Source organism: Ambystoma mexicanum, chromosome 1q (genome assembly GCF_040938575.1).
Source record: "Ambystoma mexicanum isolate Mex_15411 chromosome 1q, UKY_AmexF1_1, whole genome shotgun sequence".
Classification (NCBI taxonomy): domain Eukaryota; kingdom Metazoa; phylum Chordata; class Amphibia; order Caudata; family Ambystomatidae; genus Ambystoma; species Ambystoma mexicanum.
The window spans coordinates 1,033,824,126-1,033,843,052 of NC_090922.1; positions in this window are offsets into that span (position 1 = coordinate 1,033,824,126).

Here is an 18,927-nt window from a genome sequence, read left to right on the forward strand (position 1 = left end):
TTAATCGAAATTAGACAAACACTATTGTATGTCTTCCACTCGTGCAAGGCCTGAGGCAGTTGCCAACTTTTCTGGTTGGAGGAGTGGTTTGCATCCGAATTAAAAGCTATTTAGAATCATTTACATTGCATTGGAATTTCTTGGAGCATAGTTTGATGTGAGCATCAAACAACCAAGATGAAAGGCTGGACCCGTGAGTGACCCCTATCCTGAGGGTCGTAGGTTGACATCTGACTTCACCTCCATTCACATGGGTAGATTGCTCTCTGATAAAGCTGGCTTAATCTATGGCATCTGATACCCATGCATGTAGGCTGTTCCACAATAAGGATGGGGGGTACATCTGTTGTAAGCTGTTGTGAAGTCTGCAGGAATGAATAGGCATTGTGGGGGTATCAGAATCAGGTGCTTTTAGAATAACTGTACTCATGAGTGTTAGGATAGTTTCTGTGTTTTTAAGGGGTCTGAACGCTGGGTGTTTCTCACGCAGCACGCCTTGTGACACCTGTATTCTGTTAGTTGATAATATTTGTTGGGAAGGAAATGAACCTTTCGCACCCCCATAGGCGATTGAGAGTGAGGCGAGTCCCATAGATAGATGTGCAATATACCAGGGGCAAGAGGGCCATGCTAAGAAACCCTGAACAAACACAATATTGCATGAATTGTATATTACGGCGCGCATATAAAGAGACGCCATTTTGTAGTATGGTAGACACACTCAGTCCTGCATGGTCGTGCAGTAAACAGCGGCTGGATGGAAAGACCTGAGCAGGCCCAAGCGCTGATGGTAGAAGGACCCGCACAGCTAATTCCCATAGAAGCTCCCCTTTGTTCCTTAACTGTTGTAATTACTTATTATCCTGAAATGACCTCAGACCACCAACCATAAAATCAGTGGTCATAAAATATCTGAAACAAACACAACCATTTCACCTTATCCCATAATGACACACTTTGTAGTACAAGGTACAGGGAGGAATAAATGATAGTCCAAAGCAAGGATAGAAGCCTTGGGTGAGGACAGTGCAATATGAACTGAGTAAAGAATGTGTGGGTCAGCATGATCGTGTTTCTCCCCCTGTGCCAGTCCCTGAGTTTCCCAGGTGCCTGCCATAATGATAGAGTAGCATTATTGTGCAATAGTAACTCTGTAATAGCAACTTACGAGGAGCATGACCTTCATTCCCTGGAGAGATGAGCCCAGCTGACCCCACCTGATGGAAGACGGACGGAAGATGCTGGGACCAATCGCAGCCTGGCATCCCCTATAGAACAGGCTCATGTATGGGCTCTCACCAAACAGCGAAGCAGGTTTCTATTGTAAAGTGATGATGATGTGATGCCCTGTAAGCTTCTGCTTGTACTAATTTTCAGCAGAACATTCTCAAGCAGCATAGTTCTTTTCCTGCACCCTTATTTTGTGCGATTAAATCTTGTTAGCCTTGCAAGAAATCTCTTGCCCTTTTTTCCCTAGCGGGTGTATTTTTTCTGGCGTGAGCGTACAGGGCCGTGCCTTCATATTCCCTGGTACTTAAGACATGAACTGAATGCTCAAGTTTTTTTAGTAGTTGCCAGTGTTGTTGACATCGAATGATGTTTTCTTGAGAAAGGGCTTAGGGTAGCTTTGTTGAAGTACTGAGGAAGTATGTCAGTCATGGTCCAGGCATTACATATACTATCTATGCTTCAGGCCAATGAGGGGAGAGTCTTCTTATGTAATGCAGCTGGGAAGAGAAACCATTGTTCCCTAGACAGGTTGATGGATCTTTATTAGTTTCACAGTGTTGTCTGGGGATATTCCATTGAAAGAAGGGAAGGACGATGAGCTATCTGAGTCCTTATTATAGTTAACCATGCACATTAGTTACAATTGTGTCTATGCCAGCATCCTTTAAACAACTCAGAAGAACTGTTTTTTTTTTAAGATGCCCAGTTTGGCAAAAAGGTTTTCTTTTTCCTCTGCATCTGGCCAGAATAAACTCTAAATTGAGTTTGAAAGGCATGTTAGTACTGGTCAAACTACGCTAACTGCCATGTGTGTCCCAAATTTCTTGTGGTTCATTTCTGGGAGGATGGATCATCATCACAGTGCACCTGACTTGATGGGCATTTTTAGTTAGGGCAGAATCAAGCCCATTATTAGAATCTTGTTAGAGTTAGTAAGCATAGGTGTTAATAAACCGGACCACCCAGAAGAAAGATAGGGATGTAACCAAGAACAGTATACCATTTGCCATGTAATGGACAGGTTGGGGTTGATATCACATTGGCAAATTATTGTTTCAAGACATGCTTTTTGGATGTTGTAGAGGGTAATGATTGGGTATTTATCAGAGTGAATGAGAGCAACCTCTCCTTTGAATCTTTTCTTCCTATTGGCCGCCTGGATCTGAGAACCAGGTGCTAGTGATGGTGGGGATGCCTATCTGGAAATCCTTGAGAGGGTGGTGCATGTTTGCCATGTTTCTAATGGCAGAGCTCACATTTGTAGTGCTTAAGTAGCTGCCTGCAAGGTTTAAAAATGATGGTGCGAGCAGCTACTGAGTGGCGGGGCATGCAGCCTCCTCAATGCTGTGTGCTTGGAGCTGGCCTGGATTCCATGCGTAGCTGCTTGTAAGGTGCAAAAACTGGTGGTGAGCAGAGCAACGTATTGGTAGTTCCTTGTCATGTGACCAGCAGCCTCCTCAATGCTTGGAGCGTGCCTGCAGTATGTAAGAAGCTGGCTGGAAAGCACAAAAAATGATGCTGGGCGAAGCAACTGAAGGACAGGGCCTAGTCACGTAACAAGCATCCTGCTCAATGTTGGTCTGGAGCTGACCTTGAGTTCAAAACTGCCTGCCTGAAGTCCTTAAATAGTTGTCATGACGATGCAAAAATGGTAGTGGGTGGAGCAAATGAGAGGAACGGCCTGGTCACGTTACCAGCATCCTCTTCAATGTTGTCTACCTGCAGCTGACCTGGAGTCCTTAAGTAGCTGCCTGTAAAGTACGAACAACGGTGACGAGCGGAGCAACTGAGTGAAAGTGACTGGTGACATGACCAGCAGCCTTCCCGATGCTGTCTGCTTGGAGCAGACCTGGAGTCTTTAAGAATCTGCCTGGAAGGAGTGAAAACTGGGTGTGGGATGAGCAACTGAGTGGCAGTGTTTAGTCACGTGACCAGCAGCCTCCTTAATGCTGTGTTCCTGGAGCTGCCTGGAGTCCTTAAGTAGCTGTCTGGAAGAATCAAAAATTGGTGGTGGGCAGAGCAACTAAGCGGCAAGGGCTGGTCACGTGACAAGCGGCATCCTCAATGCTATGTTCCTGGAGTTGCCTGGAGTCCTTAAGTAACTGCCTGGAAGGTGCAAAAAATGGTGGTGGGCGAAGCATACTGAGTGGCAGCGCCTGGTGACATGACCAACAGCCTCCCCAATGCCGACTGCAGGTCCCAGAATGGGGGTGATGTAGGAGGGATGAAAGGCGGCCCGCAAGAAAAGACCTGATTGAAGTACGGATGAGAGGAGCATGGGGAATTGAGAGAAAGGGGCACAATTTAAGGATCAAATAATCAAGAGGCACTGAACGGAAGGTCAGCAATATGGACCAAAAAGTGAGCAACTGGTCTTGGGAGGATAGCTCAAGGGCAACGTGCTCTCCTTGGAAGCAAGATGATGCGGAGCAACACAGGTACGATCCCCGGGTCTGCGCTTAGAAACCCCCTGGGTATTAAACTTGTTACAAATAACCAATTACAAATCCAGTGGATTGGGCAACAGTACTACACCTTATTATGGCCCACAGTAAGAGCAGTCTTGGCTGGTGGATATCCCTAACAACTGCCTTAAAATTGCATGGTGGCTATCTTGAGGTATATGTGCGCACTCCTCAGGATACGTGCAATCACAATATAAAAGAAATAGTACAGTGCTACAATGCTATCACAGTAGTAAAATTGACCAATGTTAGTATGTTAGTTGACCAATGTTAGTGTGTCGATAACTAGCCTTCCCTTGCCTTCAGGAGCAGGAGCTCCCCAGCGCTGCGGTGTACTGCAGGAGCAGCACCCCATCGACCCACACTGGAAGTGAGGTAAGCTCTGGGACTCACTATCAGCTGTCCCAAGCCCCTCCGTGCCCTGCATTAAAATTTGCCTCGCATTTATAACCGGAACGCATATACTGCATCACCTCACTTTTGTGCACATTCACACTCCTATTCAGAGCGAGGGCGCATCAGCCCCCTTTTTCGAACAATCTGCCATTGGGACACTCATGGTGTTCCCATGTCCTAAGATGGCCGTCGCCCCTGCATCGACGTGTCTTCACCTTTGTCTGGCTTCACCAGGCCTCTAGCCGCCACCCGATTGACTGCTGCCCGGATTCATAAGCCAATAGCAATTGCTGACAGGTGGAAGCTGGCAGTGGAAGTAAGGCGAGGAAAGAAGGCATCGGCTCTGACTGAGCTGATCACTAGCCTTCCCTTGCCTTCAGGTGCAGGAGCTCCCCAGCGCTGCGGTGTACTGCAGGAGCAGCACCCCATCGACCCACACTGGAAATGAGGTAAGCTCTGGGACTCACTATCAGCTGTCCCAAGCCCCTCCGTGCCCTGCATTAAAATTTGCCTCGCATTTATGACCGGAACGCATATACTGCATCACCTCACTTTTGTGCACATTCACGCTCCTATTTAGAGCGAGGGCGCATCAGCCCCCTTTTTCGAACAATCTGCCATTGGGGCACTCGTGGTGTTCCCATGTCCTAAGATGGCCACCGCCCCTGGAATGACGTGTCTTCACCTTTGCCTAGCTTCACCAGGCCTCTAGCCGCCATCCGATTGGCTACTGCCCTGATTCAAAAGCCAATAGCAATTGCCGACAGGCGGTCGCCAGCAGTGGAAGTAATGCGAGGAAAGAAGGCATCGGCTCTGACTGAGCTGACCGAGCGCATCCGGCGCCAGGCGACGTCCTTATACTCAAACAGTTGCAGAATGTACACCTAGCTGTGTTCCTGCTTGCACCTTTTCTGCGCCAGGTAATGCCACCCTATTTACCTTGCTATAACGTTCTATAACTCCACGTGATCCTGCGACCCGCTATCACTCATTCCTCAGCAGCCCAGCCCTTCCCAGGTTGCTACCGCATCCTCTCGCCACCCACTAAAGCTGCAAGTCCTCATCCCATCCACCCAGAACAATACATCGTTACCCATACCAATACTATGCCCATGATCTTTGTGGTTTCTGCGCATTGCATTGACTATCCTGATGCACTCGCACAACTGACATTTACTCTGGCCGTACTCCGCACTGCCTAGCCTATTGATCTAACAACCGGACTTAGCCTGCTGTATTATGCACTGCCTGTCCTGATGTGCCTGCCATTCGAATCTAGCTGCGCTGCATTTTGCAATGTTTTGCCTTGTTGTGCCTAACATTCCCCTTAGCCATTCGCCTTAGCCTTAGCCTGCTGTATTATGCACCGCCTGCCCTGATGTGCCTGCCATTCGAATCTAGCTGCGCTGCATTTTGCAATGTTTTACCTTGTTGTGCCTGACACTCGAATCTAGCTGCGCTGCACTTTGCAATGCTTTACACTGCTGTGCCTGACATTAGATCTTAGCTGTGCTGCCTTGGCACTGTTTCACCCTGAGGTGTTTGACACTCAAATCTAGCTGTGCTGCATTTTGCTTTGTCTTACCCTGATGTGACTGACATTCGTTGTTAATGCTAGTGCACACCGTACTGAATAGCCTATTGAGCTTACCGTTCTTAGCCTGCTGCACTCCACTTAGTCCACTTAGTGACCGTTACATTGGTCTGGTGCCCTACTCCACCCTACTCTGGTATCATGTTACCACAATGACCTGCCCAAAACCTCCTCCTCCAACTATTAAGAGTACTCTTTGTACTGTGGCTATCCACCTGCGTGCCTTACTTATCACCCCCCCAGCACATTGGCACCCACCACTCTGTATACTGCAACCATGGCTCCTAACTGCAGACTTGCTGACACCTGCTCTAGCACTGTTCCCCAGCATCCTCATATCTACCTTAATGCACTGGCCCTATGGCTCGACCACTTCACTAAAAAACCTACACCCAATCAACCTTGCGCTACCGCCTTAAGAAACCTAAGACTAAGCTCTAGAATTATGGGTAAGAAGGGTCACCCCATGTACCCTAACGCATCTCTGAAAACCACGAAGTCTAGCATGCTCCCACAAACCCTTACCTCACCTATGCCCCAAGGCCCTCAGACTAACCTTGCCGCCCCAGGTAACACCAGTCTGATTAAGGCAAGGCCTAGCAACGTCGGCCTGATCAAGGCCGCCATGATCAACGCATGGTCTCTAGCAGCCCACGCCCTGGACATTGCGGATCTCATCAAGACTCAGGAGCTTGACTTCATCGCCATCTCTGAGACCTGGTTGCACCCCGCCTCCGGCCCAGCCCTCTCACTGGCTATCCCACCGAATTATGCCATCACCAGATGTGACCATACCGCCAGAGGTGGAGGAATTGCATTAATCTACAAAAACTCACTAGGACTTAGAACTCTACCGAGCACTAAGATGGAAACCGCAGAGCTACTCTCGGTCAAACTCACATTATCGGCCAACCAAACGGCCACTATCCATTTAATTTACAGACCATCTGGTCCACCCACTTCCTTCGTGGATGACATCACCGCTCTAGTACTTGAGAAAGTGAAAACAAACTCTCAAACCATTATCCTCGGTGACCTTAATTTAGGTTACCAAGACCCCAATGACCCTGCGGCACTTGATCTTGCCAACACCTTAACAGATCTAGGTTTTTCTCACCACATACAAGAACCTACCCACAACAAAGGGCGAGCCTTAGACTGGCTCAGTGACACCAACTGCAACATCCGCCTACTTTCTAACGTCCCCTGCGTTTGGTCGAATCACCACATCATCACCTTCAGCACTGAAGCAGCCTCACTACCAGCGCCTCCTGTCGCCCCAGCCACCCTCACCAGAAACAAAAAGATCATAACTACTGAAAAGCTACTCCCTCTCATCCTCCCCACACTCAAGAAATCCACTGACTCCTGCTCTGACCCTATTATCTTAGCCAACATTTATAACCAGTCAGTTCTTACAGCCATAAACTCCATCGCCCCACTCAAACTTAGAAGACCCAAACAACACGCACACCTTAACTCGTGGTTCACACCGCAGTTTAGAGTGCTACACAAAGAGAAATGTAATGCAGAGTCACGCTGGAAAAGTCACCCTTCTGACACACACAAGGACAGCCTCTTATTAGCCACCCTCAACTATAAAGAAGCTCTACTCCAGGCCAAAAAAGACTCATATAATAACCGTATTGTGTCAGCACAATCAAATACTAAAGAATTATTCAAAATTCTAAAGGAACTCGAGTCACCTGCAGCCCCCCCCGACTCTTGCCCCAAAGATAGCAACTGGTGCACTAATATCCAGACAGCACTCCTGGGTAAAATTGCCATCCTCCGAACTAAAATCAGAAATAAACAAAAGTCATTACAGCTGGACCAACCACTGTTCACATCCACACCCAGCTCCCAACACCAAGCCAACTCTTACCATCCCTGAAGTAGAGGGAATCATAAACAACCTCAAACCGTCCAACTGCCAAGGTGACCCTTGCCCAGCTCCTATCATTAAGGAAGCTTCACACCACCTTGCCCCGTTCATCACATTGTTCATAAATGCCCCCTTCAAAACGAGTATAGTCCCTGACAACCTCAAGAATGCGTGGGTAATCCCACTACTCAAAAAACCGTCCCTTGACCCTAATATCCCGACCAACTTCAGACCCATCACTACGGTCCCGTTCCTGCTTAAGATTCTTGATCGCGCAGGGTACCTGCAGATCTAAGACTACCTCGAGTCTAACAAACTCCTGGGGCTAAGACAATCAGGCTTCTGACCCAAACACGGCACCGAATCAGCCCTGATTGATATGAAAACTCAGATGGAGACACTAAAGGACAACAAGAAGCTTGCTCTACTCCTCCTTCTCGACCTTTCTGTGGCATTTGATTTGGTCAACCACCAAATACTTTGCCAACATCTCAAATCCGCTGCCTACTTTTCTGACTCTGCTAATGCCTGGATCTACTCGTTCCTCAGCAACAGATCTATGTGGGTATTCTCACCCTCAGCATCGGCTGACCCCTCTCCCATCCTCTGCGGCATCCCTCAAGGCTCTTGTGTATCGCCTACATTGTACAATGTATTCACCAAGCCCCTCTTCAATGTGCTTGACTATCTGGGTGTATCTTACACCAACTACGCAGATACAACCAGATACGCATTCCCATTACTGGTGACTACACAGCCGATACTAAAGCATTGAATGATGTTTATTTGGTCATCCAGGCCTAGTCAGTCTAACCTCAATAAACTTCAAACTATTCAAAATAATACCATAAGGGCAGCTCTTAATATCCCTAGACGGTCCCATATCTCCACATTTAGATTTGACCTACATTGGCTCCCGGTAAAACAATGAATTGCCTTAAAAACGCTAGCCTTGACCCACAAATGCCTGAACAACGATGCCTCACCTTACCTCACATCGCGTCTTGCACTTCACTCCTCTTCCCGTCCCACCAGATCAGCCCAAATTCACAGTCTAACCTTTCCTAGATTCAAACTCCAAAAAGCGGGTGGTGTGAGCTTCCCTGTCTTAGCTTCCAAACTGTGGAATACTCTGCCAACCCACATAAGAACTGAACCTTAGTTCCTAATGTTCAAGAACAACGCCAAAGATTGGCTGTTCACCCAGAAAGCATAAGCTAGCCAAAGCTAGCCTGTTCCTTACCTGTAATATATCTTATCTGTTTATATATGCCACACTGTATTGCTTATAACTTGTATTGTGTATTTATGTATTACCTGTAAATCTGGCCCTTCGTGTATACTCTGCTGTAACTTGTATTTAAGATTATGCGCCCGGTTGCCCATGGGCTTGGTGCGCTTTACATATAAACTAAACTTCAAACTTCAAACATACTGCCCAAGAAGTGCAAATATCATGCAAACCACAAACGGTAAAGGTCCTTGACTCTGTTGATGCTTCAGCCACATTGTGCAATATAAAATAAAGGCTTCCAACAACACAGACCATCAAAATAGGTAACCAAAAAATGCAAAACATGAATTTGGATGTAAAAATAATACATATGCGTAAACTTGTTTTCAATTCCAAACATGTAGCATACCTTAACTGTAAAATAATTACAACTAGACAATAGCACTAATATTATAGAATGTATTATAACATATGTGGACACATTGTAAACTCCAAACGTTTAATACATTCTCTTTTGGAGAAATAAAAAAACAATACATATTAAACGGTCTATACTCATTGCAGTGGACAATAAAACATTATGCATGACATTACAACCAACATTGTTGGAAACCTAACTCATCCTCACAAATAATAAGTAAAAAAGTAATGTTTGCACGCAGGAATATCTTTACAGCAGACACCAACAACAAACATAGCAAGCATGCAATATATTCTAAAAACACACGTAACCATTTACAACAATAAGAATAATATACACCTTATATTAAATGACTTGAAAGTATACATCCACAATCACACCTTATGTGAAATGACATCAAAAAATTAACCTATAATGACACCTCATGTTAAATTATCCAACACGTATAACTACAAATCACTATGTTAAACAAAAAAAAACGCTTACTAACAACTTAATAGAAATGTGAAACTCCGATCAGTAGCTTTATGGTATGAATTGAAAATAGATGGAAAGCACCTGCTTGTGCCACTCCCTCAGTATGAAGATTCATTGCAACCAATGGTTCACTGACATGTTTGAAGGTGACAAAAGGGGAATGCAAACTGCAGCTAGCAGTTAGACCTGGCAAGACTCAAAGGAAAGCGTGCAGTTTGTATTTGCGATAGCCCTTTTATAATCAGGTACAGTAACAAGGCATTAATGAATACATGATTATTATTCAAGAAAAGTCTAAGAACAGGTTACTAATGAGCACATAATTGACTAATTAATCAAATGTTTAACAACACTTTAGTAATTCCAAACTAATTACTAATGATTGAGTAAAGGACATATCGCTACTGGGTCTGGGGCCATTCCGTACAGAATGAGTGATTGTTTTAACTTTGTTTAGTTACTCATTAGTAAATGATAGTTACAGTTTTGTTGCATATTTATTGTATGTTCATTAAGTCATTGTGTATGCACCTTATTATCCCACAGTATACATATATAACAGGGAAAACGTCTTAATGTTTTCACAAGACTGCCAACTCTCCAGCCTATTAACGTGTGCCCTTAAAAATTGAGCATACGAGAAATGGTTTTACAACTCAGGGTTTAATGAGGGGTTATTTGACTACAAGGGTCTCTCTGAAAAAACGAGTCTCTTCAACCAGAAATTCCCTTCTTGATGCTTGCAATTTCTACATACTGCATGTAAAGGAAGTCGAATCGTCCTACTTCTCAGAGACGTCTTTCTAAGGGTCTCAGGTACTCCAGAGAAGTTTTTCTGATACAGAAACAATAGCCCCAATTCATAAAACAAGTTTTCTACCTGCATCCGCCATGTCTGCACACAGGTAGGGAAGAGGATACTTTTTTGAGTGAGAGCCTGTTCACAACAACAAAACCTATATGTGCACACATTTGTGTATGCAGTTGCCCCCCACGCAAAAAGTGCTTGTGCCAGGCATTTTAGCGATGCTAAAAGCACATCCCAGTATATGTCCCTTAGTCTGAACGGAAGGTGCTCGGGATATGCTCACCTTATGCCTGGTCTGGCACATGGCAGGCCTGACCCATGGAATTGCACAATGCTGATAGAAGACATTTGAAACACTTGACTGCCAGGCATGTCTGAATAGAAACACTCATGCCTAGGATACATGCACACCTTCTGCCAACGTTTGTGCAGGGCTAACCCTCCCACTACATGAGTCATAAAACAAACATATGTTATCTAATCAGGCATGCCTGTACCAGCAGCAATGTTCTCAAAATCCAAAGCCATGTGGTGATACTTCAGCGCTTACTTTTTTAGTAAGAACTCCCTTAATGATGCATCATAGTTAACATATATGTATGTTCTAAAATGAAATGCCAGGATTTCTATTTGTTCATCAAATAAATAAATTAAATAAAAATAAAATAAATATGCTTTATCTCCAATGTTAAATCTATGCAATATCCTATTAGGGGTTGCCCTGTCTCCTTGCACTTACCCAGTGCCGCACCGCCCTGGCTGAACTTACTCAGAGCATTGCTGGCCTGATTACACCCCCCCAGTCTCCCTGGCACTTCCCGCTCTCCTTTCCCCCTGCACTTTGCATTGCCGCACTTGCATGATCTGAATGACACAAGGCCTAGTAAAACTGTTGTCTTGTCCTCCCTCTGTCTTCCATCCCTTGTCTTGTTGCGCCTAGAAACACTTCTGTACAGAAGCCTTATAAATGACATATCATAGCATATAATTTATGTTTAATGTGTCTGCAAGTAAAGTAAATAAGCAGTGTATGTTATGTAGTCATGTGACCGTGCGGTGGCAGCGTTAAGCCGTCGCACGGAAGATAAACAAAGGGGCATGCCCGCGCAGCATCTGGTGCGTGCCTGGAGCCCAAAGGCATTAGACCTGTGTCCGAGTGGTTCTTATACCGGGGGGGGGGGTAAGGCCTAAGTACCGGGGCTCCACACATAGCGCAACACCCTAAACACTGGGGACAAGGACAGTGCCTGGGCAGGGGGAAGGAATTCAAGTCTGCGCCGTGTCGGCGGGCGGTCGCAGGGATTCCTCTCAACGCCTGCCAGTTGCAACTCGCGTTAAGAGGCAAACCGCCATTTTCTTACTTTCCTAGTGGCAGCGGCTCCCAGGCAGAGTGCTCATACACCACAGGGAGAAATGCAAGTTTTTAAAATAGCGCGTAGAACTTTTCGGTTTTGTCTTTAATGAAAGAGGCATATCGCCCGACTCACAAAAGATTAATTACATTCAGGAAGCAAGTCCACCAGGAACCGTGTCACAGATCAGAAGATTTCTGGGAATGGTTACTTATTGTGGGCGTTTCATCCCGAATTTGGCGACCATATATGAACCCCTCTGGCGGCTCACCAGGAAAGACAACACATGAGAATGGGCCGAGAGAGAGGAACAAGCTTTTGAAAATATTAAGCAGGCCCTCACCATAAGTGGGACTATGGCTTTTTTCCACCCACAAAAGGAATCCGAAATTTTGGTGGATGCTAGTCCAGTGGAATTGGGGCGGTCCTGTCACAGCTGGACTTGCAGGGACTTGCAGGGACAGGTGAGACCAGTAGCATATACAAGTAAAGCGCTGTCCAGCAAAGAGCAGCAGTATTTCCAAATTGAAAGGGAAGTGCTGAAACTCTTGTGGGGCTACTGTCACTGTCAACCCTATGTAAAGAGAACAAAGACTTTGTACGCAGATGGGAAGCAATTCTCAACAAATGCTCTCTGGACCTGATATTATTAACTATACAAGAACTCACTAAAAATGTCACAAGCCTCAATGAAGAAATAGGAGAGATAGAGAAAGAATTACAAGAACTACTGGGGAAAGAAGAACTAGATGTGATTCTGTCAGATCAAAATTTTGAATCATATAGAATTGAGATTGAAGCTAAAAAGGTGAGAAACTTTTGAAGAGACACCTATGATTATTTGAACGGAGAGGTCTACACTCTAATGGACAAGTTTGCTACTCCATTTCAGGGGAAACCCCATCAAGGAAGTACTGATAATACCTCTAGTACAGACTCCGAGGACTTCAGAGACAAACAGGGACCAGCCAAGGACAGAACTCAACCTGTGGGATGTTTTTATCCACGCATCCAAGCCCTACCTCAAAACTGTGCAGTACTGACATGGAAAACATCATGATGGCCAGAGCTTCCCAGAAAATGCACAGGGAAATGCATGAAGAATAGGCTGCCACTCATTTTTGCCGATGTTATGGGCACAGAAGGACACTGCCTAAAACCACCATTGGACTACCCACACAGTAGTCTGAAACAATTGGGAGTGGCAATGCTGATTGCCAAAAGCAAACCCATAACTGTTGGGAATTCATTTTCTTAAATCCCAAAAAGGGGTGCAGTACCAGTACTCACCACTATCAGAAAGCCGGCGTTTTAAAACAACACCAGATTTTACTTTTTGTATAAAACTGAATAAATGAACCCAAAGCAGGCCAAAGAAAGACTTACTGAGAGGTGGATACAATGTAAGGTTATTTCTGAAGTGACTTGAAGGTTTATAACAAGACTGGCTGAGCTGTGGATTTCAGCAGTTTAAGTAAATTTGGACTGAACGACACTAAAAATCTAAATGTTTAAATTGACTGAGTGACCTACTTTTGAGTGTCACATAGGTTTCAATTGTTTAAATGTCATAGTTTTAAACTTAGAATCAGCATTCTAGCTGCATATGTAAAAATGTTTAGTTTTATTTGAATGCAGAAAACTGGGGAACAGAAATGACATGTAGCTAAAAACTGGCTTAAAGAGATTCCAATTTTGCCTGGCAACTACCCCCCATCAGGAGTGAAACTTGAGTCACAGCTGTGTTCCCAGGCCTATCTGCCTTTTGCTGGCCACACTAAGGATATGCCATCTCTCTGATAATTGAATTAAGGGGAGCCCCACAGAATACAGGAGCTCTGAACAAAGCCCTGTCCTGACTCAGGCAAATGTTTTATTGGCGGGAGTCGTAAATGGAGCTTCCTCCTGGAAGGACAGGGGAGGAGCACTGCCTGTGAGAGCAAGCTGGCTTGGCAGAACTGGAAAAACCAGAAATACAACCTTGTGCTGGGGGGAAACCACACCCCTTTGGGGCCAGAACCTAACTCTAAAAAGATGGATCATTCATAGAGCGGACTTGTGAAAATTATTTAAATGATACCATAATTCTTGTGATTTTTCTGCCCACATTTTAAGACGTGTTAGGACCCGGTGGTATGTTCAGGGGGGTTTTAGCGGAAAAGAGGATATTACTCAAAATGTGTGCATGTGAAAAATCTGACACTTCATCAACTAATGTCCATACTCCTTGCGCACATGTGTGTAAATTTGGGTTAATGTCCGACATTGCAAAATCAGTTAAAAAGTGAAATATGTGCCATTTCTGAATGCAAGCCCCCAGGAAGAGCAGAGTTTGAACAGGGGATACCTCCTGTGATATGTGAGGGGTGCATATGATTTTAAAACAATATGTACCTCTGCAAATATGTATTTGGTTCAAATCTAGATTTGTGTGCAAGTTGACAGGAGGAGTGGACTTTCTGCAGGCTGTAAAATGACATCACTCTGACACAACTTAGCTCCCCCAATCAGGGGAGAAATGAAAGCTTGGCCAATGACAAGTGGAGAGGGGCTGGCTAGTGATGCTGCTCACACACACCCATTTTAAAAACAGATAAAAGCAGACAGACAGGACAGATAGGGACATTCATTTCCATCTGCTGCGGGACGCTCTGCGAGAAAGAGCCAGACTTTAAATCCATCAATCTCCAGAATCCAGAGAGGCTAGAGAGAGAGCTGACCCAGATCACTGTGAAGTGCAGAGACCAGACCAGAGTCCAGTCTAAAACCTGACCAGATCCGTGGCGAGGCCCATTCTATTTCCAAATATATTGTGAGTACATAGCAGAACTGTGCAGAACCAATCTCTTAGTTAAAATAATATAATTCAATCTATTTAATCTAAGTAGAACTGCCTCCTAACTGTCACCTGTCATTTTTAAAGCTGTCACCTGTCATTTCTAGTTGCTAGCTGTCATTTGTCTTTTTGAACTTTAAAATTCCAAATCCGAAAAACTACCTTTATTTAATCGCTCATATCTCCGTGACCGTTTGTCCTAGAGACTTGCAGTAACTTTCCTCAGAAAGCTTAGAATCGTGGCTTCCCTACAAACCTAGAACCGCATTCTATAGTTTTGCCGTAATCGCGAAAGACGCACTCGCGAATTTTACCGCGATTTGCAAATTTCTCAACGTGTGAAACAGCAGTTTTCTTGCTTTCAGTTGCCAAAAATTCGTTTAACCTGCTAGTTACATCCTAGATCCTTGCTAAAGTGAGCCTGAACTCATCCCAAGTATATTTCACTCACCCTGAACCTCTAGAGGGAATTAAAAGCATTTTAGCATATTTTTCACTTCATTGCCAGCACATATAAAAAGCATTTTGGGCCTGTGTTTAAAACTCTGATCTGTAATCTAAGCTTGCTGGGGTGAACTGAATTACATTTGATTGCATTTCTGAGAACTGTGTGCTTTCCTTCCATTTCCTTGCATTGCATAAAGGGGGGAGGGGATTGCCAGAGAAAAGTGATTACATTGTTTTGTTGAACGCATATTTTCTGTACTGCATTTTCATTCCACCTTGCATCCATTTGAAACCATAAAGTATTGTTGTTATCTTATCCATTTCATGTCAACTCCTTAGCGATTATAAAGAGGTGTGCTAGTGCCAGATTCTCCATTGTTAATCTTTATCATCTCAGATTAAGTGTGCTATTCAATTATTAATTTATTCTAAAGTGTGATATATATATCTATTGTTTAAATTATCAATTAAACCTTTTAACTTGCAAAACAGAACTACTTCTTGGCTCAGTGGGGTCAGGGGGATTCCAATAGAGGGGTGTTATATAGGGGTAGTCATCCAGAACGCATGAACTGGACATAAAGATATATCAATAAGGGTTTCCATTCAGTATCCCAGACTAGGCATTGACTTAGCTGTAGTGTTGAATTGAATCCTCTTACAAATTGGGGGTTCGTCCGGGATGTTTGGATTAGATCTATCACTTGTGCAGATTAATACAGCGTGCCAGCTGACCAGATACACATATCCGGTCGGATCACACGCTGTGTTATGCTGTAAAGCACTCCTCAAAGGAACGCTCTAAGAAAAAGGTCTGTTTTGCAAAAATAAAATACTAATTTCTGTAAGTCAGGACAGAGACCAATCTCTAGAATGACGACCTTAGTAGACATGAAAATAGCCAGAGAGCACTTCTTGCATAAGTTATTTGTGAGAGGTGAGTGGACTCACCAGGACCGCATGGTCTGGTTGCAGGCCATCACGCAACAGGTCACTGAAACAGGGTCAGATATATGGGGAGATCAGGGTCCCCTACATGTGGCCCTGAGTGAACTATACATGGCTCATAAAGCTAAGGATGAACAAGACAAGATGGTTAGGATAGCCGCATACCTGTACCTATATATGGGAGACATGCAGGATAAATGTACTGAAAGCCAAGATCTGGTGAATAAGTGACAGATGGCGTTAGAGAAGGTCCAATCTGACCTGGTCTCTTCTGAGCAGAGGCTGCAGGGGAGCCAGGAGTCAGAAAATGAGAGTAGACAGCACATCATTAAAATAAAGAGGGATATGGACATCCTGCAACAGGAAAAGGCTGACCAGGATACCAGATTTCTGGCCTTGCAGAAGGAGTACCAAGAAGGTTTGGACTCCCTACTGCAGAGCCAGAAAAAGCTGGAGCAACAGTTAGACTTCAATAGGGCATGTGCTGAGCAGGTAGTCACCCTGCAAAGCCACCTAGATAGGGAGAAGGCAGAGAGCAATAAACTGATTTTGAAAGACCTGGATACCCAGGCAGAATTTGACCAGGAGCGCCAGAAAGCTGGTGCCTTCCAAAGGCAAAGGGACGACCTGGCGGCACAGATGCAGGCTCTTAGTCGGGAAAGGGATACCTTAGGCCAGGAAGTCTGCCACTTAAAAAGGAAAATGGAAGAAAATCACCTGGCCCTCCAGGGACTGGGTGACCTCCAAAAAGAACACCATAACTTGTTAGAGCACACCAAGAAGGTGGAGGATGCTCTGGCAAGAAAGGAGCAGGCCAATAGGGACACAGCTCAGGAGGTAACCCTCCTGCAGCAAAGACTGGCCCAGTGCTCCAGGACCAATCAGGAAACGCAGAGAGAGAATGAGGCTCTCTGCCAGCACAATGATAGGCTCCAACAACAGGTAGTGATGCAAGGGAGACTGATAGAGTCTAGTAAGGCCTTAACTGAGGAACTGAAGGCACAGGCTCTTGCATTGCAACAGGGAGCAGGGGCGGATAGAGATGAGGTTCGCTGGGAAAGAGAAACTCCTGAGCATAACCCCAGGAGCCCTAGTACCAGAGGCCTTTATTTCTCTCAGTCCCTGGACTCTGCCACCCCAATGTCCCCTGGCGCACATGAGCACAGGGCCACAGGGATGGCAGATTACTATCCAGCCAGAAGCATGGGGCTCATAGGCCAGTACCACCCAGGAATGGAGGGGCGGGCATCCGGGTATGGGCACCCAAGCACAGTGAAATTTAGTGGGGAACCCCAGGAGAGTAGGCCTATTAAGGGCATCCTGAAAACCTCTGCCCAGTTAGGTCAGTGGGGGTGGTACCCATCAAATCCTGGCAGCAAGGAGGGATCTGAAGACTCCTCTGAGCGGTACAGGACACAGGAGACCAGGTCCCCACATTCTGCCAGCCATTTCCAGGCTCGCAGAATCCGGGAAAACCTGGAAGAACAGACGGGAACCTCTGGGAGCAGTGCCTCTGAGTCAGAAGATGAATGGACCAGGGTTACCCGGACCAAAAGGGCCAATAAGACAAAAAGGGCCTTGCTTAAGGACCCATTGAAACAGATTAAGGCAATCAGGAGTGTCATCACGCCTTATCAAAAGAACGCCAAGTACTCTGTTTGGGAACACTTGGAGCTCTATGAGCAAATCATGGAGACTTTTCATTTGAAGGACAGCCAAAGCTGTATCCAATATGTAAAGTGGACATTCTCCCCAGAGTACTCCAGTTTCTTTGCAGGGCTGGAGGACCAAAATCATTCCAGGTGGTCCACCTATAGGGCGGCCATATTAAAACATTTTTCTGTTCACAGAAATCCCCAAGAGGCTCGCAAGGCAGCCTACAATTTGCAGTGTGGGGAGGATCAGGCCACACAAGAGTTTGTGCAAGAACTGAAACGTGCCTTTGCGCAGACCACCAGAAGGGTGCGCACGGATAGCAGAGAATTTATTAATACGTTTTTCCATGCCTTGCCCAAATACATAATGACCCAGCTCGTGAGAGATTTTCATGAGAAAAGATCTTTAGAATGGGTCATTGAACAAGCCACCCGCATCTACGAGGTGCAGAAACCGGTGGAAAACAGAAAACAGCCCAAAAACCCCAAAACTAACAGCACCCCTGCTGCTGCCAAGGTGGCAGAGGTAAAGGTTGCCCCCGTTTTGGATTTGGAGATGGGGGGGCCTAAAAACCTACCTGCACCTAATAATGCTAGGCCCAGAAGGTCCTCGGGCCAGTCACAAACAGGGAGTCAAGGAGGTAGTCCCACAAATGGGGTCCCTCGCTCTCCTGACTATGTAAGTCCCCGTTACAAGGGAAATCGACCCATCCTGGGTTATGTGTGGACTCCTCCAGCCCAAGGGGGGGGATCCAGCCAAGCACCTAGCCCAGGGAACTTCCCTCCCAACTTCCCATTGGAGGGCAGAAATTCTCCAAACCCTGGGCAGAACTTCTTCCCCAGGTATCCACCCAACTTCCAGCCCCAAAATCCTCCACCCTTCTTTCCCCAATTCCCTGAGCCCAGACCACCGAATCCGGGAGAGGGGAGGCCAAGGGTGGAGGGGTATCCAAATCTTCCCAACCAGGGGTATTACCAGAGGAGGGACAGCTACCCTTCCCGGGATCAGCCCAGGGGAGAAAACAGGGCCCCGTATCAGCCTGAGCGGGTTTCCCAGTTAGAGCGCCAGGTTCAAAACATGGCGCGGGATCTGGGTCACATACTGAGGGCTCAGCAGAACCCTCAGATGGGCTTGCCGGCGCAGAACGCACCCAACTCTGGACCTGGTGCTCCAGAGCA